This window comes from Gossypium arboreum, chromosome 2 (assembly GCF_025698485.1).
Source record: "Gossypium arboreum isolate Shixiya-1 chromosome 2, ASM2569848v2, whole genome shotgun sequence".
Taxonomy (NCBI): Eukaryota; Viridiplantae; Streptophyta; class Magnoliopsida; order Malvales; family Malvaceae; genus Gossypium; species Gossypium arboreum.
This window is the reverse complement of record NC_069071.1, coordinates 61,770,484-61,793,683: the sequence shown is the minus strand read 5'-3', so window position 1 is coordinate 61,793,683 and position 23,200 is coordinate 61,770,484.

Genomic DNA, 23,200 nt, shown 5'->3' with positions numbered 1-23,200 from the left:
AATAAGCTTGGCTACTATATTTTTGAATTTTTTTCGACTGAGTTACGATGTCCGAAAGCCCACTATAAACCTTAGGAGTAACTACGATACATATGTCATGACATAGGATTTCGATATGTGATGTGCGAGTAAGACCATGGCATCGATATGTGACTCCGATATATGTGTACGAGTAAGACCCTGTCTGGGACAGTGGCATCGAAATGTGATTACATGTAAGACCATGTTTGGGACGTTGGCATTGTACGATATATGTGTGATTATTCGAGTGTCCTATCAAATTCTGAATGGTTCATCGGGCATCAATAAGTTGTGATCAAATGTTCAAAAATGAGCTAAAATGATCAGGTATGAATTGGTTTATTACCTATTTGAAATAAAGTGAGTAAGTTACTTTATATTTGTTGCAAAACATGCTTGAAGTAAAGTAAGAATATATGTGAATGTGAAAAGTGTATTCGGCCTTATGAATAAATAATATGAATATTATTGAAATGATTTTTGAATATATGCAATTGGTGGTATATTCAGCCATTGATAAAATATATATAATTGTTATACTTTGACTTACGAGTATATGCATATAAGTGTATATGTATTTGGTATGATAAAGATGTTTTGGCTTAGCCACTGAATGACAGTTTGCTAATGTATCTTTATATATGTAAGTGTTCATTTGGTCATTGCTATGCTTATGCATAAGAACTATATTTTAATTCATGAGTATACATATATGTGTATATATGTACGTGGTCACTTAATGATTGAGCTTTGAAACTGAAAGATGCTTTGATAATATATATATATATATATATGTATACGACCATAAATAAGTTATGTGTGAAAGTATAAGATAAATGTTAAATCATAAGATTGAAGTTTAATTTGATTATGAAGTTTAATTTGATTATGATAGTATAATTTGGTATAGTTTAACTGTATAGATTATGTCCTTAAATAGTTTATTTGCTTATGACTTACTAAGCTATAAAAGCTTACTCTGTATGTATATGTTTGTTTTTGTTCTATAGATTTTGGATTCAAGTTATGAGCTCGGGAATCATCAGAGAAGCTTATCACACTATCGACTGTCTTCGGCATCTTTGAAGTGAACTTTAGAATCTATGGCATGTATAGGCTGGATTTTACTTTTGAAATGTTTGACTTTGGTTAATGTAACCATGAGCCATGCGAAAATGGCTTAATAATTTATTATGCTCGGATTTAATGCTTCATTTTGATGATGGTTGTGTTCGGTTGTGATTTTGGTGGTTCGGCCTTATATATTTTCATGTGAACCAAGGTCAGATATAATGGTCCTAAAATGAATTAAGGTATTTCATATATTAGTTAGGTAAAAATCAAGATATGTACATGAGGTATATACGGAGTTCTTTCATGGTCAATATTAGTGATATATATAATTCAAGATTGGTTGTTATGGTTTAAGTTTATTTGGATTTAATGTTATGTGTCAAGGATGGAAGGTATTTGTGATATGTGTTTCATAAATTGAATGTGGTTGACGACTTTGGATATGATTAGATTGAATTAGTCATGGTATATCTACAAGTATGTTTTAAGCTTGATATGATATTTATGGTTGAATGATTCGGATATAGTGCATGCATAGATAGACATGTATGTGATTTGGTACCTAAGAGTAATTGGCTATATTTTAATGTAAATAAAATTTATTTTGGTTTAGGTAATATATGATATGTTTATATTTGAAAATAGTTTACTAATTTGTATTGAAGTGAAATGATTATGATATGTATATATGTTTGAATGGATACTAGGTATTTAAATTCAGTGGCCATAGTAATGTATAATCATATATACATATGTGCATAAGTCATAGTTATTATTATAATGAATTGGCTAAGTAGAGACAAGTTGGATATACTATTTAGACTTAGTTATATACTACTTTGTGATTCGGAAAATGTGATTAAAATAGGTCACAATATACCACTTGTATGCTTGTGTTATAATTATGGTTAAGTAATATGTATTAAAAGGATTTGGTAATATTGGATAAATGAAGTGGACATTGTGATATATGTTATCTATATGAAGGAAAATGATGTATGATTTTATTAATTAAAGTTGGTGCGTAGAAATTTTAAGTTGATAGATTAATTAGCATGTAAACCATTCATATACTTTTAATGTTAAGTTTGCATATATGATTTGAGTTTGAAATGAATTATTTTAGGTTATAAACTAAGCATTTAATTTCTATGATTATTTATTTATATTGTATTAGCAATAATTTGAATAATTAGATAAACGGTATAATTGAAACATGTAAATTTGTTTTTTTTTAAATAAACTTATTAGATGGTTTACTTTGTAATGAAAGACTATTCTGAATTGTCCTATGAACGGTAATGCCTCGTAACCCCATTCCGACAACGGATTTGGGTTAGGGGTGTTACAGTAGGGCTAGACGGAGTAGAGTGTAAAGGATGGGTGGGGAGGATTTTTGTTGCATTACTGATACTGTTTCTGTAATGGGCTAAGGCCCATATTGATACTCTTATTGCTATGGGCTAAGGCTCACATTGATACTGTTATTGTTATGGGCTAAGTCTCACACTGAAACTGGATTGTCACTGAAACGGGCTTGGGCGCAAACTGTACTTATCTGGTTTTTTAAGGGAATACACACTAAGTTTTCATAATTCACCCTTTTACTTTCCTGTGCAGGTAATCCTTAGGCGGGTCGGTGCTACGAGGGACTTGATGGAGGCCACAGAATTGTTTTTGTTACTATTATAGACTTTAAGTCTTTAGGCTATTTTAATTGGGTATTTGTTATGTAATAAAGGCCTCTTTAAATTTTACTATAATTTGGGGTTATTTACTTGATTTATATCTAATAGTAGTAGGACGCAAAATTTCAAAAGATAAATGTTTTCAAAACACTATGCCTTACAAAATATTTCAAAAGCTTCCGCAACAGACAATGTTTTAAAGTGTATTATCAACCTAAAATGATTACACATTCACAAACCTACTAGAGTTTTCTTCAATATACAAGATACTTAAAAGTTTTGTAAAAGATCACTATAAGGGTTTTAATAGATTATGAACTTCTCAAACAGAACGTCATTTTTCAAAACTCACTTTAATGTGACAATAGCAGATTCGGCCATAACGTTTAGGCCGAGTTTGGGGTGTTACATTTAGTGGTATCAGAGCCAGGTTGTAAAACTCGACTGTGGATTTGGGTTTTTCTAAACACATAATTTTTTTAAAAGAACTATTTCAAATGGTTGAAAAGTATTGTTGAAGTGTTATTTTTTAATGAGTGGTCTACTGAGTCTCTAGTGTTAGTTCTATAAGTCCTCTAAAAGTACTGTTTGTTTAATACTGAGACTACTGTAGGCAATATACTGTACTGAAATACTTTATTTAGGGAAAACTAAAATTGTAGTAAAACTGCGATCTGCGAAAACAAACCCTGGATTACTGATAATCTTTTCGATAAAATGTCCTGTAATAAACATTGGAATTGTAAAAACTGATGTATAAAATTGTTAATACAGATAAAGCGTAGTACGATAATGAGCACCAGAGGCACTCGTGGAAGGGGTACAAGAGGCAGCAGCGGAGGCCGTGGAGGTGCTCAGGCTGGATCTTTGGCATCGAACCATATGCCTAACATTGAGACTAGAGAGGCACTGGCTTCACCTGTGATTGAGACTGGGTCACACGATCATACAGCTGGGGACGACGCACTGTCCCAAGCAATGTTGTGAATTTTGGAAAGGGTCATTGGGCCTAATACTGGTATTGTTGGTCATGGGTCGGTGACGGAATGACTCAGGTCAAATGGGGTAAAGATCTTTAGGGGTATCACTGGAGAGCTTTAGGGGTATCACTAGAGTTGCCTCTAATGTGGCTGAATATTAGATTGAGGCTACAGAAAAGATCATGGACGACCTCGACTGCACCCCAGAGCAGAAACTAAAAGGTACAGTGTCGTTGTTACAAGATGAAGCCTATCAGTGGTGGCTTACAGTGAAATAGGGTACTTAGCTCGACCAATTGACTTGGGAATTTTTCAAGATCGTATTTTAAGGAAAATATATGGGCGCTAGTTATGTGGATGCTCGGAGGAGGGAGTTTTTGAATTTGACTCAGGGAGATAAAACAGTAGTTGGATATGATTCTGAGTTTTTGCGACTTAGCTGCTATGCACGTGGGATGGTGGCAACTGAATATGAGAGCTGTGTTCATTTTGAAGATGGCCTCAGAGATAATTTACGAGTCTTGATAGCTCCATAGAGGGAGCAAGATTTTGTTGTGTTAGTGGAAAAGAGGAAGATCATCGAGGATGTGAAGTGCGCTAAGCGGCAGAATCGTGAAAAGGATAGGGGAAGGAACAAAAGGGTTTGGGAGCCCTCAAGTTCAGCTGTAGGGCCTAAGAAAAAGGCTAGATTTGATGGGCCGACCAGATTTGGGGCCCCTGTTGCTGTTACTGGACTGCAGCCTTGTGCTGATTGTGGGAGACGCCACCAGGGTGAGTGTTGGAAAAAAGTTATAGGCATGTTTGAGGTGCGGATCTATACAGCACCGTATCAGAGATTGTCCACGGAGGCCTGATCAGATGCAAGCTACTAGTATGGGTACTGTTCAGCCATAGAGAGGTGTTCAGCAACCACCGAGAGGTAGTGGTTTGGCCAGAGGTAGAAATGGTGTGGGTTGGAATCGTGATGCACCAAGCAGAGGTACTGATCATATTGAGGTGAGACAGCCAGCATTGGTTTATGGTGGCGTCGTCGAGAGGACGGAGACGCCCCAGATGTTATTATGGTATGTTCTTTATTCAAAATGTACCTTATACTGCATTGATTGATGCTTGATCTACGCAATATTATATAGCATGCACTGTATCTGAGACTATGGGTGTGATGTTTGAAAACACTACGAGTGAGGTTACTGTATTAAGTCTTTTGGGGTAGTCAATGAGAATTAATTAACTGTGTAAAGATGTACCTTTAGAGGTTCAAGGAAGGATCTTTCTGGCAGATTTAATGAAACTTCCTTTTGAAGAATTTGACTTGATACTAGGCATGGACTGGCTAGTTAAGCATCAGGCGAATTTGGATTGTGCTGCTAAGCGGGTGGTACTAAAAACTGCGAAGGGTGATGAAGTAGTTGTGATTGAGTAGCTTTGAAATTATCTTTCAAATGTGGTTTATGCACTTAGGGATGAGAAGATGGTTCGTAAGGGTTGTGAGGCGTATCTAGCTTACGTCAGTGCTTCTGGTTCTGAGGTTTTGTCTGTTAAAGATATCAGAACAGTTAAGGATTTTTTGGATGTCTTTCCTGATGAGCTGCTTGGGTTACCTCCTAACCGTGAAGTTGAGTTTGGGATAAACCTCTTGCCTGGTACAGCTCCAGTGTCCATCGCCCCTTATAGAACGTCACCACTTAAAGCTCATATTTGAGAGTTACTAGACCGAGGGTTCATTTGCCCTAGTGTGTCTTTATGGGGGCACCGGTCTTATTTGTGAAGAAGAAGGATGGAACCATGCATATGTGCATTGATTACCAACAACTAAATTAACTGACCATTAAGAATAAGTACCCCCTACCAAGGATAAATGATCTAGTCAACCAGTTCCGAGGAGCTTTGGTCTTCTTTAAGATTGATCTCAGATCAAGGTACCACCAACTAAGGGTCAAGGAGACTGATGTTTACAAGACATCATTTAGGACTCGATATGGGCATTACGAGTTCTTAGTGATGTCGTTTGGACTGATGAATGCACTAGTGAATTTCATGGATCTGATGAACCAAGTGTTCTAGCCCTATTTGGATTGGTTCGTAGTGGTGTTTACAGATGATATTTTAGTGTTTTCGAGAACTAAAGATGAGCATGATGCACACCTCTGAATTGTTCTGCAGATTCTGAGGGAGAGACAACTATACGCTAAATTTAGCAAGTGTGAATTCTGGCTGCGAGAGGTAACTTTTCTGGGACATGTGGTATCTGCTAAGGGGATTAGGGTTGATCCTCAAAAAATTGAAGCTGTTCTGGAATGGAAGCAGCCTAAGTCGGTATCTAAGATTCAATGTTTTCTGGGTCTGGCAAGGTATTATTAACGGTTTGTGGAGGGGTTTTCGTTGATTTCTGCACCTCTAACTAAGATGTTGCATAAATGTGTACAATTTGACTGGACTGATAAGCAGCAAGAAAGTTTTGAGAGGCTTAAGAAGGTTCTGACTGAGGCCCCTTATTTTGATTCAGCCAGAGCCTAGAAAAGAATTTACTGTATACAATGATGCATCACACATTGGGTTGGGTTGTGTGTTGATGCAAGAAGGTAAGGTCGTGGCTTATGCGTCTCGTCAGCTTAAGACGCATGAGGCAAACTATCCGACACATGACTTGGAGTTGGCTGTGGTTGTATTCACACTAAATATTTGGAGGCATTACCTGTATGGTGAGAAGTGTATCATTTACACCCTCAAGTATCTCTTCACTCAGACGGAGCTAAATATTAGACAGTGTAGATGGGTTGAGCTACTTAAGGATTATGACTTTTCGATTGAATATCATCCTGGTAAAGCCAATACGGTGGCCGACGCACTGATCCGTAGGGCTATGACTGATCTGAGGGCGATGTTTGCTCGTCTCAGTTTGTTTGATGATGGTAGCTTGTTGGCAAAACTCCAGGTTAAACCGAGGTGGATTGAGCAGATTAAGGGTAAACAGTTGGAGGATGAGTCATTGGGTCCTCGATTCTGATAGAAAGAGAGTGGGGAAACTTCAAATTTTGTATTAAATAGTGAAAGGGTAATGTGTTTTCATGGCAGAGTCTGCGTTCTGAAGGATACTGAATTGAGATAGTCTATACTGAAAAAGGCACATAGTAGTCCTTACGCTATACATCCTGGTGGGAATAAGATGTACCGAGACCTTCGGGAGTTATATTGGTGGCCAGGTCTTAAACGTGAAGTTATCGATTTTATGGGAAAATGCCTGACTTGCCAACAGGTTAAGGCAGAGCATCAGTTGCCTTCAGGGTTTCTTCAGCCATTTAAGATTCTGCTTTGGAAGTGGGAGAGAGTAACTATAGACTTCGTTAGTGGGCTGCCCTTGACGCATACTAAGAAGGATTTAGTATGGGTCAGCGTAGATCGGTTGACTAAATCTGTCTATTTCATACCTATTCGTACTGTTTACTCGTTACAAAAATTGGCTAAGCTGTATGTGTTTGAAATAGTGATACCGCATGGGGTACCGGTTTCCATAATGTCTGATAAAGATCCTCGTTTCATGTCCCGGTTCTGGAAGAAGTTACATAAGGCACTAGGTACAAGGTTGGACTTCAGTATTGAGTTCCATCCTCAGATAGACGGGTAGTCAGAGAGGTTGATTCAGATATTGGAGGACATGTTAAGGAGTTGTGTGATTGACTTCCCGGGTAGTTGGGAGGATTACTTGCCATTGGCAGAATTTACGTACAACAATAGCTACCAGTCTAGCATACAAATGGGACCTTACGAGGCATTATATGGTCGTAAGTGTCGTACTCCTTCGTGTTGGACAGAGTTGGGTAAGCGGCGTATTCTGGGCCCTGAATTGATTTCTGATACCAAGAATAAAGTTAGATTAATTCGGGATCGATTGATGGCGACATCAAATAGACAGAAGTCATACGCAGATCTGAAGTGTAAGGAGATTGAGTATTCTATGGGGGACTTAGTTTTTCTTAAGGTCTCACCATGGAAGAAGGTGTTAAGGTTTGGTCGGAAGGGCAAATTAAGCCCTAGGTTCATTGGGCCATACCGTATACTGAAGCGTTTGGGTGATAAACATATTAATTTACATGATTCTTGTGTTTAATTTGATTTATTTCTGAATTGATCCCTGCTTAATTGGTGTTTTTATGATTTAATCTTGTCAGGGATGTAATTGGTCAAAAACAAGCAAAAGGGGGCCAAATTGAAAGACAAATTGTTGAATTGGGACCAAATCAAAAAGATGGAGACAACCAAGGATTTATCATATATTTTGACTTTGTAAAAGCTAAAAATAGCAAGATATTATTTTTTATTTTTTATTTATTTTATTTTATTAATTTAGGTTAGGCTATTTTTAGTAAACCCCATATATATAAATAGGGGCTTTTTGTTCTTAGAAAATTATCCATTCTTAATTTTACATTCCCATTTCAATTTGGGATTGAATTACTCTCTCTCTTGTATTTCCTTCTTCAATTTGGAATTGGAATATCATTTTTTTTCTCTTCAATTTGATGTTACATTCTGTAGCCTTGTCTCCAATTTTTGTTTCTTTTCCATAATTGGGCCAATTGCTTTCCAAGTCCTCTCCATTCATTTCTTCACCATAATCATCAATCATCTTTCCAAGCTCACAAAGCATGAACAATTTCATGCTTAACTAAATTATATCTTAGCTTTAGGCTGGTGTTCTTTCTGGTCGAGGATCCTGAGATTCGTACTCGCACTTAAAATCCTTCCAATCGGTATTCATCTTTTTCCTAAGTATCGGGATTAACAAATCATCCCTTAAGGATAATTTGATTTCAAGTAAAAAAGAGCTCGTTGGGTTGAAACCGTGTTTTCTGACAGTTGGAGAAACGAATCGGTTGTGCTGTATTTGGATCTTTGAGAACAAATTGAGGAAGAGGTGATAGGGTTTAAACGACCAACGCGGTTGAGGACATTAATTCGAGTTAGGTTCTTCAAAACATAAGGCTACTGAAATCTTGAATCAGGAACACGTGTATCTCGGTTAGACTATCGGTAAGGGTTGGTTTGCAGAAAGTACCGGAACCAACTACGAGAGGAAGAATTGGTGGTTAGGATGTTCTTAATCACTATAACTAGCTTATCATTTGAAGGAGAAGATCAGTTTTTGAGGATCGATTCTCAACACGGAATTTACCGTGTCTAAGGCTAAGGCTTATTATATTTGATTGCAAATCCCAATTTAATTTCTGATTTATTTAATTATTTATCTTAGCAGTTTTAATTATTTAGTTTCTAATCAATTTCAAAATCCCCGCTTTACTTATTTATTTTCTTATTTTTCAGCTTGTACGTTTTGAGTCGTGGGCACGACTCTAGCCATGACCCTTGACATGACATTCTGTTCATAATTCAAAAGCGAAAGTTGATTAGAGTACCAATCCCTGTGGACTCGACCCTAGTACCAGTCTTACTACTATCTAGAGTATTTAGTAGGAATTATTTTTGGTGGATTCGACGCCCATCAAATTTTGGCGCCATTGCCAGGGATTGGAGATATTTTTTAACTTTTATTTATCTACCTTATGACCAGATCAGAACTGGGAAATCTAGAGTTTGAGCCAGAAATTGATAAATTGGCCCGACAACTACGAAGAGAAGCCGTACGACATGGTAAACAGCCAAATCCCGGATTCAAAACCATATCATACACTGAAGAGATTTTCCCATTTGACAAACCAAACGAGATGGCTGAGCAGACGATACACCAACTCGCTGTTGCACCAGATGAACAATAACCTTTATGTATAACCTATCCGGCAGGAGGAACACCGTTTGAGTTAAAATCTGGTTCGATTCATCTACTACCCACTTTTTGTGGATTACAGAATGAAAACCTGCACACCCACCTTAAAGAATTCCATATGGTGTGCACAAGCGTGAAGCCTTAGCGAGTAACAGAAGACCAAATCAAACTTCGTGCTTTTCTGTTCTTATTAGCCGAGAGAGTGGCTATTTTATTTGCCTCCAGGATCTATCAACACATGGTCTGACATATCTCATTTATTTCTTGACAGGTTCTTCCCTGTAGCCTGAGTAGCAGAACTAAGGAGGGACATCGTACGAATCCGTTAGAAGGACACTGAATCACTCTACGATTACTGGGAGCGATTCAAAAAGTTGTGTGCGAGCTGCCCACAACATGGACTGACCGAGCAGTCACTTTTGTAGTATTTTTGTGAGGGTTTACTCCCAATGGAAATGAAAATGATAGATGCTGCAAGTGGGGGGCACTTATTAACATGACACCTCAAAGAGCGAGAGAGTTGATTTCAACCACGGCTGCCAACTCTTAACAATTTCAACCGGTTGCAGAACCCACGAGATGGGTTCATGGGTTAAGTTCTCTATCTCTAGAAGATAAAATTGACAAGTTGACTAACATTGTTCAAAATTTGCTTACAGATAAGACGAGCCCAGCTCGGTTGTGTGGAATTTGCACTAAGCTAGACCATCCAACGGACTCATGTCTGACTTTACATGAGGATTCAATAGAACAAGCGAATGTTGTCAGGAGCTTTCCAGGACTGCCCCAAAGACGGTATGACCCCTACTTGAACTCGTATAATGTGGGGTGGAAAGATCACCCGAATCTCAGTTATGGGACGAATCTGAGGTTCAACCAACTGTTTCAACAAAGGCCACTGCAGAATCAACAGATACCACCCCCAAAGTCATCTTTGGAAGCCATAGTGGAAAGGTTAGCCAACAGTACTAAGAAAATCCAGCAAAAAATTGGCATGCATTTGCAGGAGTTGGACAAGCAAGTAAGCAAACTCGCGCTCACGGTTAGCCATTTGGAGTCCCAAGGTAAGCTGCCATCCCATACTGAGCCAAACCCTTGACACAATGCAAGCGCTATGACATTAAGGAGTGGGATAGTCTTGGAGCCCATACCTGACACAAGTCGCGGCCGCGACACTAGTCGCTATAAGGAGAAACTTAACACGGAAGCTTTGATAGAACTAACGCCAAAAAACTCATTTGCAATACCACCTCCATTTTCTGGAATGCTTGTCCAGTGCAAGAAGGATTGTGAAGAGAAAGAAATCCTCGACACCTTCTGGAAGGTAGAAATCAACATACCTCTTCTTGACGCGATCAAGCAGATCCCACAATACGCCAAATTATTGAAAGAATTGTGCACAAGTAAGAGGAAACTCCTGGGAAATGAAAAGGTAAGTGTCAGGGAAAATGTCCCCACCGTTTTGCAATGGAAAATACCACCCAAATGTAAGGACCAAGGTATGTTTTTCATATCCTGTAAAATAGGTAATGTCAGTATTAAAAAAGCAATGTGTGACTTAAGCGCATCAATTAATGTTGTGCATTTTTCAATTTATAAACTACTTAATGCGAGTCCTTTGAAGGAAACATGTATGATTATCCAGCTTGCAGATAGATCTGTGGTGCATCCAGAGGGAGTATTAGAGGACGTTCTTGTCAAGGTAAATGAGCTCATATTTCCTGCAGACTTCTACATTGTCGACATGGAGGATGACAATTCAGCCAATGCATCGGACATACTTCTCGGAAGGCCATTTTTGAGTATTGCACAAAGGAAGATTGACGTACGAAGTGGGATACTCACTATGGAGTTCGATGGGGAATTAGTGAAATTCAATGTATATGAGGCCATGAATCGTCCTAGCCTAATTTCTAATGTTTCTAATATTGATAATATTGATCTTTTAACTGAATTACATTTGGAATATCATGACCAGGATGAATTACGAACTGTCCTTTGCAGAAGATTAGACTTTGACGCCGTTAAGGAACTAGAAGAGTGGATAATCATTGAATATTCTATTCACGAAACAGTAGCTCATATGGAGGCATCGCAATTATGAAAAGCTTCAGGTAAAACTTTTGAAATATCTCTCTCACAAACTAAGCTCGTACCGTTTGTTTTGCAGGCTCTGGAGTTGGAACTCAAACCACTCCTAGGCCACTTGAAGTATGCTTATCTCGGAGAAAAAATTACACTACCGGTGATAATCTCGAGTAAACTTTCGAGGGCAGAGGAGGAAAACTTGGTACGTGTAACACCCCGTACCCGAGTCCGTTACCGGAGTCGAACACAAGGTGCACAAAGACTTAATTGTTTTCACAGTCCATAAAAAATTTCCGGACAAAATTTGGTTCTTGCATCACCGTCGCCTTAAAAATCATATCTTGAGTTTCAAAACTCGAAAATCAGTTTCGTAATTTTTCCTGAAATTAGACTCATATTTACATCTACATAGTTTTTTCTAGAATTTTGGGTCGAGCGAATTAGTACAGTTTATTAGTTAAAGTCTCCCATGTTACAGGGGTCGACTACACTGACCTTCGCGTGTTACAACTTGGATATCTCCCTGTACAGGGCTTCAATACTGATGTCGTTTGTTTCTATAGAAACTAGACTCAAAGAGGAATCTATACATATATGGAATGACTCCTAATTATCTCTGGTTAATTTATAATGAATTTCCAAATCGGAACAGGGAATCCAGAAACTGTTCTGGCCCTGTTTCACGAATACCTAAATATCTCTTAACATACAACTCATATGACCGTTTCGTTTCTTCCATATGAAAGTAGATTCATCAAGGCTCATTTACATAATTTATTAACTATTTAATTCCATTCCTGTTATTTTTAGTGATTTTTCACATCCACACCACTGCTGCTGTCAGCATCTGTTTTCAAGGTAAACTTTACCTATTTCGTGGCTGTACACACATACATTACAAAAAGTACTCGAAAAACAGCAAAGAGTAGTCCTATACATGCCATTTCAAAGCACAACCAAAATTTGTACCAAAAGGGGGCTTTGATAGTGTGGGAGACTTCGACTTCCAAAAATCCGAGTCCAGATGGTGACGAGCCAAAATCTATAAAACAGAGAACAAAGAAACGGAGTAAGCAATTTATGCTTAGTAAGTTTTGAGCAAGGATTCAGCACAACAAAAGCATAGCATTCATATAGCTAAGCGGATAATTTCATATGCACACATTCTCAATATCCTACTTACTTCACATTACCAACCCTTAAGTGCATACACAAAAGATCAACTTAGCCAAACGCCGGTAGCTCGTTTATCAACTGAGCGAATACTTATTTGTAAAGGCTCAACTAATTCAAAGCACATACGAAACATACCTCTTTGCTGGAATTTTGCAATCGTATTAACTGAAATTTTTACAGCAAGATTGCTCATTCCCGAATCACGTACCTTCGAAATTTAACCGGATATAGCGACTCGCTCGATTGTCTTTGAGACATAGCCCGCTTATAGTGATTCGCACAATTGCCTTCGGGAATTAGCCCGGATTTAGTAACTCGCATAAATGCCTTCGGGACTTAACTCGATTTTGGTAACTCGCACAAATGCCTTGAGAATTGACCGGATTTAGTCACTTAGCACAAAAGCCTTGGGACTTAGCCGGATATCATTCGAATAACCAAGCACATATATCAACAAATAATAACACATTCTTATTACATTCTCATTACCAAAGCTCAAACACAAGACACTTATCATATTTACAATTTCGGCTCAATAGCCACACACAAAGAGCATGATTTCAATTTGCTTAACGCATGATCTAATCAAATCATAATCTAAGTTCCATTACTCGAAAACTTACCTCGGATGTTGTCGAATGATTCCGATGGCTATTAGACCACTTTTTCCTTCCCTTTATCGGATTTAGCTCCCTTTTGCTCTTGAGCTTAATTTAACAAATAAATTGATTTAATCATTTGAGCATCGAAAGAGGAATTCAAAGTACTTAGCCCACATATTTTCATTAGACATTAAAGTCACATATGTACGGAAATCATGAATCAAACTCAACACATTAGTTAGTACTCTCCTTAGCCGAATTTTCCAAGCCAAGAATAGGCATCAATATGCTTGCCTCTAACCGAATGCATGCACACCAATCCCCCTCATGTGGCCGAATATGCATGTCCATGTTGAGGCCAATTATACACTTAATACCACACATAAATGGCATACATTTTACTAACAAACGCATTCCATATTGTAACTCAATACGCATCAATCATTTACTTCATAACCGAAACATCATCATATGAAAATATATACCTTGAGATAGTATATATGTCATACCAATACATCATGTGCAAACATATATATATATATATATATATATATGCTAGAGCCGAATCTCAAAGTTGATTATAACTAAACATGAACATAAATCCAAAACACAAATCTTACCTACCATGCAATAAGCATAAATTATACTTATGGATGTACCATGGCCGAATACATCACAACACCATACCATTTCAATTTTGGTCATGGTTAAACAAAGAACTTAATGTCTCACTCAAAAATGCTAAAAAGAAAGTCCAAGAGCCATCAATCCACCATCACATGTATCATTAGCAAGCTTCATATTTAACATGCAATGGCATTAACACAAAATCTACCTTGGACGAATACCACCCCCATGACATAGCAAGGATTTGAACCATGGGCTAATAAGAACATCAAGTTAGCCACCAAAAACATGCATGAATCTCATGGCACAACATCAAACATACCTTAATCTTGATACAAGTATGGCCAAACCTCTTCCTAATCCCCTTCCAAACCAAACATGAAGCAAGAACTCCCTCCTTCTTCCTTAGAATTTTCGGCCAAGAGAGAATGAAAGATGAACAATTTTTTTTTCTTTTCTTTTCTTCAACTCACGGCAATGGGGGGAATCACACACCTTCTTTCCTTTTTTTTTCTTTCTTTATTACCCATACTCATTTCTTTATTTATTCCAACATAAACCACTTACACAACATGTTTCATGACATGTTTTGCCCATAATCCTTGTCATGGCGGCCACTAGCTATTAGGGGAAATTTGACATGCAAGTCCTCCTTTTGATTACATGCACTATTAGGTCCTTATAGATTAGCCTATCACATTTCAAAAGTGTCACACAAGTCCTAATAACTGAATTCACATGCAATCGACTAAATCGAAGCTTGAAATTTTCACACATTCATAAGTACATATTCTAGACAATAAATATTACGTTCAAACATTTCGGTGACTTGGTTTAGCGGTCCCGAAACCACTTCCCGACTAGGGTCAATTTTGGGCTGTCACAACTCTCCCGTACACAAGAAATTTTCGTCCCCGAAAATATTACCGGTAAATAGGTTTGGGTATCGCCCTTTTATAGAGTTCTTGGGTTCCCAAGTAGCTTCTTCCATCCCGTGTTTGAGCCATAACACTTTTACTAACGGAACCCTTTTGTTTCGGAACTCCGTCACTTCACGAGCTAGGATACGAATCGGTTCTTCTTCATAACTCATATCGGCTTGAATTTCAACCTCTGATGGACTAATTACGTGCGACGGGTCAGATCTATAACGTCGAAGCATCGAAACATGAAAGACGTCGTGAATCTTTTCAAGTTCAGGGGGCAAAATCAAACGATACGCAACTGGACCGACTCGTTCGGATATCTCATATGGCCCGATGAACCTCGGACTCAATTTGCCCTTGTGCCCAAATCTGAGTATCTTTTTCCAAGACGAAACTTTAAAAAACACTTTATCTCCCACCTGATACTCAATGTCTTTTCGTTTCAGATCCGCGTACGACTTTTGACGATCGGAGGCTATCTTCAGATTTTCACGGATTACTTTTACTTTCTGTTCAGCATCTTTAATCAAATCCACTCCGAAAATTTTGCTTTCACCGAGCTCGGTCCAAAACAATGGTGTACGGCATTTACGCCCGTACAAGGCCTCGTAAGGCGCCATCTTAATACTTGATTGAAAACTATTGTTGTAAGCGAATTCAATCAAAGGTAAATACCGTTCCCATGAACCACTGAACTCGAGGATGCAACATCTCAACATATCCTCAAGTATCTAAATTATCCGCTCGGATTGACCATCGGTTTGGGGGTGAAAAGCGGTCTTTGAAATGCAACTTGGTACCCAAAGCTTCTTGCAATTTCTTCAAAAATCGCGAGGTGAATCTCGGATCTCTATCCGACACAATGTAAATCGGTACCCGTGTAATCTCACAATCGAGAAGCGTACAATTCAGCTAGTTTATCCAATGAAAAATCCGCACGCACGGGGATAAAGTGAGCCGACTTAGTCAGTTTATCAACAACAACCCAAATCGCATCCTTCTTACTTGCTGACAATGGCAGTCCGGACACAGAGTCCATTGTGACTCGATCCCATTTCCACTCGAGTATCGTGATCTGCTGAAGTAACCCTGAAGGCACTTGATGTTCCGCTTTCACTTGTTGACATATTAAACATCTCAAACAAAGTCGGAGATGTCTCGTTTCATACCATGCCACCAAACCGGCGTTTCAAATCATTGTACATCTTCGTACTCCGGGTGAATTGACATTCGGCTACAATGGGCTTCGGTCGAGAATCATCGAAATGAGTTCAATTCCTTGGAACACACAGACGACTTCGAACCTCAAACAATCATCATCATCAATTTGAAACTCGATTCCTTGTTGAACACACTCGGCCCGTTTTGCAACCAACTCATCGTCGACTTTACGAGCTTCACGAATTTGATGAATCAATAATGGTTTGGCCTTTAATTGACTACTAACACATTGTCGGGTAGAATAGAAAAGTGTACATTCATCGCTCGTAAAGCAAGCGGTGATTTCCGCTTAAGGCGTCCGCAACCACATTAGCCTTTCGGTGATAATCAATGACAAGCTCATAATCTTTTAACAACTCGAGCCAACGTCTTTGTCGCAGATTCAAGTCTCTTTGAGTCATCAAATATTTGAGACTTTTGTGATCCGAAAATACATGGCACTTCTCCCCAAATAGGTAGTGTCGCCATATTTTCAAAGCGAATACGATGGCGACTAGTTCGAGATCATGGGTCGGATAATTTTTCTCATGTGGCTTTAATTGTCTCGACGCATAAGCCACAACTCGACCTTCTTGCATCAATACGCAACCCAACCCAAGTAGGGAGGCATCACTATAGATGACAAACTCTTTGCACGATTCGGCCGCACTAAAATTGAGCTTAGTCAAATAAGTTTTCATTGATCAAAACTTTTCCGACATTTTTCCGTCTATTCGAACTTAACATCTTTTGAAGTAGCCGTCATGGGTGTGGCTATCATCGAGAAACCTTTCACAAACCGTCGGTAAGTAACCGCAAGTCCCAAAAAGCTTGAACCTCGATAATATTTCTGAGGCTTCCAGTTAAGTATGGCTGAAATTTTGCTCGGGTCGACTCGAATACCGATCTGAGATACCACATGACCCAAGAAGCTAACCTCCCTTAACCGAACTCATACTTGCTGAACTTAGCATATAACCGCTTATCCCGTAAAATTTGCAACACTAATCTCGGTGTTGGCATGTTCGGTCTCATCTCTTGAATAGACCAAGATGTCATCAATGAACACAACTACGAACCGGTCCAAATCTCGTCTCGAAGATCCAATTCATCAAATCCATAAATACGTAGGGCATTAGTGAGCCCGAACGGCATCACTAAGAACTCGTAGTGACCGTACCTCGTTCGAAAGCGGTTTTGGTACATCCGAATCTCGAATCCAGAATCGATAATAACCCGATCTCAAATCTATCTTTGAAAACACCGAGGCTCCCTTTAGTTGATCAAACAAATCATCAATACGCTGATAGCGGATATTTATTCTTTATCGTCACTTTATTCGGTGACGATAGTCAATACACAACCTCATGGTTCCATCCTTCTTTTCACAAACAATCTTGGTGCACCCCAAGGTGAGAAACTTGGTCGGCGAAACCTCTATCCGTCAATTCTTGCAACTAAGCTTTCAACTCCTTTAACTCGGTTGGTGCCATACGATCTGAGCTATCGAAATTGGCGTAGTCCAGTACAAGCTCAATACCAAACTCTACCTCCGAACGGTGGCAAACTCGGTAATTCTTCGGGAAAAACATCCGGGTATTTGCAAACCACCGGCACAGACTCGGGTTTTATTTCTAACTCCTTATCATCAAGTACATACGCAAGGTATGCTTCGCACCCCTTTCTTACACATTTTTGGGCCAACATTGAGGATATTACAGCTGGCAACCCCTTTAAGCCCGTAGACTCAACTCGGATCATCTCGTTATTTGAGCACCTCAAATCCATAGTCTTGCTTTTGCAATTCACAACCGCATCATGCACGGTCAACCAATCCAAACCAAGAATAACATCAAATTCATCGAGCGGCAAAAGCATCAAGTCTGCCGGAAAAGCAGAACCTCGAATTACTAGGGGCATTTCTTACACTTTGTCAACAAGCACGTAACGACCCAAGGATTTGACACCAATTCTGAACTCGAGAGACTCAATAGGTAAAGTCTTCTTTGGATGCTCAGTTTCGCATATATAAGAATGAGTAGAACCGGGGTCAATCAAAGCAATCACATTAGTATCAAAGAGAGTGAAAGTACGGTAATAACATCGGCGAGAAAGCATCCTCGAGTGCGCGATTGCATAAGCCCTAGCAGAGCGCCGAGCCTCGGATCTGGTCGTAGCATCTCTAGATCCTCTCGACCACCACTAGCATTGCCGTATTTCTAGATGGTCTACCTCGGGCGTGGTAGCGCCCGATTTCCACTCGATCTACATTCTTCGAGACAACCTCGGGCAATCTTTAATGAAGTGGTCAACTGATCCGCACTTGTAACAGAGCGGTCACGGAATCTACAACTTCGAATGCCATTTGCTACAATGTCGACACTTCGATTCGTCTCGACGTTCATTCCCAACTTGGCGCAAAGTGCCTCGTGTACATTGTGGGGTCGATCACGATCTCGTCTAAAAGGCCGAAGTGCCTCTAGATAGCCCACATCATCACGAAATTTCTTCGATGCTGTTGAAGAGACTTTCCGAGGATCTTTTACGAAACTCTCCAGTCCCACATCAACTTTTTGTTTTTCTTTTCTAAGCTCTTGACTTTACAAGCTCGCTCGACAAGTACTACGAACTCTCGTATTTCAAGAATGCCAACGAACATTTTATATCTTCATTCAGCCCATCCTCGAGCGTTTACATGATAGCCTCGGATGAAATACATTCCGGCGTATCTACTAAGTCTAACAAATTTTCGTCAGAATCGATGGTGACATAGAACCTTGCTTAAGCTCAAGAAATTCCTTCCGTTTTGATCAACAAATCTCGGTGATATACTTTTTCCAAACTCGGTTTGGAAAACTCCCAAATCACTTGCTCTCGGGCACAACTGTGAAGTCGAGTACTCCACCAATAGTAGGCGTAATCGCGTAGCAAGGAGATAGTACACTTTAGGCATTCATCGGTGTACAAGATAGCTCATCGAAAGTGCGGATAGTGTTGTCCAACCAAAATTCAGCTTGCTCGGCATCGTCGCTATCTGTAGCTTTAAATTCATAGCCCCATGTTTTCGGATTCATCAAGCTGGGGCTTATTCGACCTTATTTGGTGGGTTATCGGAGGCATTGTAGGTGCTTGGTGTGTTTGTTGGGAATGGAGGTTGTGGAACAGTAGTATTAGTTCGAATGTATTGGTTGAACCAATCATTCATCACGCTATAGAAAGCTTGTCTAGCTTCATCATTTGGATTACTAGCATAAGGTTGAGAGTCCGTCGGTATTTGTCCCTTATGCGAGCAGCGGCTACACTCTCAAGATCATCACTACCGCTTCGGTCGGGATCGGGATCCATTACTATAAATAAACACATTTGCAAATGTCGAAATCACCACACTATCAAATAATCACATAAAATGGCATGTATAGCTAGACCCAAACGCATTACGGTAGTCCTAGAATCGACTAAACCGTAGCTCGATACCAATAAAATTGTAACACCCGTGCAGAGTCCGCACGAGTCGAACACAAGGTGCATACAGACTTAATTGTTTTCACACATCCATAAAAAAATTCCGGACAAAGTGGTTCTTGCATCACTTTATCGCCTTAAAAATCATATCTTGAGTTTCAAAACTCGAAAATCAGTTTCGTAATTTTTCCACGAAATTAGACTCATATCTCCATCTCTGATTTTTTTCTAGAATTTTGGGTCAAGCCAATTAGTACATTTTATTAGTTAAAGTCTCCCATGTTACAGGGGTCGACTACACTGACCTTCGCGTGTTACAACTTGGATATCTCCCTGTACAGGGATTCAATACTGATGCCGTTTGTTTCTATAGACACTAGACTCAAATAGGAATCTATACATATATGGCATGACCATTCTGGCCAAAGTCGGAATAAGGAATCCAGAAACCGTTCTGGCACTATTTCACGAATACCTAAATATCTCTTAACATACAACTCATATGACCGTTTCGTTTCTTCCATATGAAAGTAGATTCATCAAGGCTCATTTACATAATTTATTCACTATTTAATTCCATTCCTGCTATTTTTAGTGATTTTTCACATCCACACCACTTCTTCTTTGTCAAGATCATTTTCAAGGTAAACTTTACCTATTTCGTGGTTTCCATGGACCAACTAGAGTTTTGTCATACATAGGTCCACATATGATCATATTTAGCCATTCCAAGGGCTGATCATTGCCCAACACTTCCATTCCAGTCCATAGTCACAACATGAAACCATATATATATACATAAACACAAATGGTCTAATGCCATACTCCACTTCTATGCGCCATTTTCGCATGGTGCATACACATACATCACAAAAGTACTTGAAAAACAACAAAGGGTAGTCCTATACATGCCATTTCAAAGCTCAACCAAAATTTGTACCAAAAGGGGCTTTGATAGTGTCTGAGACTTCGACTTCCAAAAATCCGAGTCGATGGTGACGAGCCAAAATCTATAAAGCAGAGAACAAAGAAACGAAGTAAGCAATTTATGCTTAGTAAGTTTTGAGCAAGGATTCCAACACAACAAAAGCATAGCATTCATATAGCTAAACGGATAATTTCATATGCACACATTCTCAATATCCTACTTACTTCACATTACCAACCCTTATGTTCATACACAAAAGATCAACTTAGCCAAAGGCCGGTAGCTCGTTTATCAACTGAGTGAATACTTATTTGTAAGGGCTCAACTAATTCAAAGCACATACGAAACATACCTCATTGCTGGAATTTTGCAATCGTATTAACGAAATTTTACAGCAAGATTGCTCATTCCCGAATCACGTACCTTCGAAATTTAACCGGATATAGCGACTCGCTCGATTGTCTTCGGGACATAGCCCGGTTATAGTGATTCGCACAATTGCCTTCGGGAATTAGCCCGGATTTAGTAACTCGCATAAATGCCTTTGGGACTTAACCCGGTTTTGGTAACTCGCACAAATGCCTTCGGGAATTGACCCGGATTTAGTCACTTAGCACAAAAGCCTTGGGACTTAGCCGGATATCATTCGAATAACCAAGCACATATATCAACAAATCATAACACATTCTTATTACATTCTCATTACCAAAGCTCAAACACAAGACACTTATCATATTTACAATTTGGCTCAATAGCCACACACAAAGAGCATGATTTCAATTTGCTTAACACATGATCTAATCAAATCATAATCTAAGTTCCATTACTCGAAAACTTACCTCGGATGTTGTCGAATGATTCGATGGCTATTCGACCACTTTTTCCTTCCCTTTATCGGATTTAGCTCCCTTTGCTCTTGAGCTTAATTTAACAAATAAATTGATTTAATCATTTGAGCATCGAAGAGGAATTCAAGGTACTTAGCCCACATATTTTCATTAGACATTAAAGTCACATATGTACGAAATCATGAATCAAACTCAACACAATTGTTAGTACTCTCCTTAGCGAATTTTCCAAGCCAAGAATAGGCATCAATATGCTTGCCTCTAACAGAATGCATGCACACCAATCCCCTCATGTGGCGAATATGCATGTCCATGTTGAGGCCAATTATACACTTAATACCACACATAAACGGCATACATTTTACTAACTAACGATTCCATATTGTAACTCAATACGCATCAATCATTTACTTCATAACCAAACATCATCATATGAAAATATATACCTTGAGATAGTATATATGTCGACCAATACATCATGTGCAAACATATATATATATATATATATATATATATATATATGCTAAAGCCGAATCTCAAAGTTGATTATAACTAAACATGAACATAAATCCAAAACACAAATCTTACCTACTATGCAATAAGCATAAATTATACTTATGGATGTACCATGGCCGAATACATCACAACACCATACCATTTCAATTTTGGTCATGGTTAAACAAAGAACTTAATGTCTCACTCAAAAATGCTAAAAAGAATGTCCAAGAGCCATCAATCCACCATCACATGTATCATTAGCAAGCTTCATATTTAACATGCAATGGCATTAACACAAAATCCACCTTGGCTGAATACCACCCCCATGACATAGCAAGGATTTGAACCATGGGCTAATAAGAACATCAAGTTAGCCACCAAAAACATGCATGAATCTCATGGCACAACATCAAACATACCTTAATCTTGATACAAGTATGGCCAAACCTCTTCCTAATCCCCTTCCAAACCAAACATGAAGCAAGAACTCCCTCCTTCTTCTTTAGAATTTTAGGCCAAGAGAGAATGAAAGGATGAACAAATTTTTTTTCTTTTCTTTTCTTCAACCCACGGCAATGGGGGGAATCACACACCTTCTTTCCTTTTTTTTTCTTTCTTTATTATCCATACTCATTTCTTTATTTATTCCAACATAAACCACTTACACAACATGTTTCATGACATGTTTTGCCCATAATCCCTTGTCATGGCCGGCCACTAGCTATTAGGGGGGAAATTTGACATGCAAGTCCTCCCTTTTGATTACATGCACTATTAGGTCCTTATAGATTAGCCTATCACATTTCAAAAGTGTCACACAAGTCCTAATAACTGAATTCACATGCAATCGACTAAATCAAAGCTTGAAATTTTCACACATTCATAAATACATATTCTAGACAATAAATATTACGTTCAAACATTTCAGTGACTCGGTTTAGCGGTCCCGAAACCACTTCCCGACTAGGGTCAATTTTGGGCTGTCATAGTACGAGTCCTTAGGGACTATAAAGAGGTAATTGAATGGATGATAGCCGACATTAAGGGGTTGAGGCCCTCGACTTGCATGCACAAAATTCAAGTGGTGGATAACGTTGTACCTAAAAGAGAGGCTCAAAGGCGTCTCAATCTGCCTATGATAAAAGTGGTAATAAAAGAAGTCCAAAAGCTACTTGATGCTGGGATGATGTATCCCATTTCCGATAGTAGTTGGGTTAGCCCAGTCCACGTAGTACCGAAAAAGATCGGTGTAACTGTAATTGAGAATTCGGCAGGTGAGATGGTTCTCACTCGGGTCCAA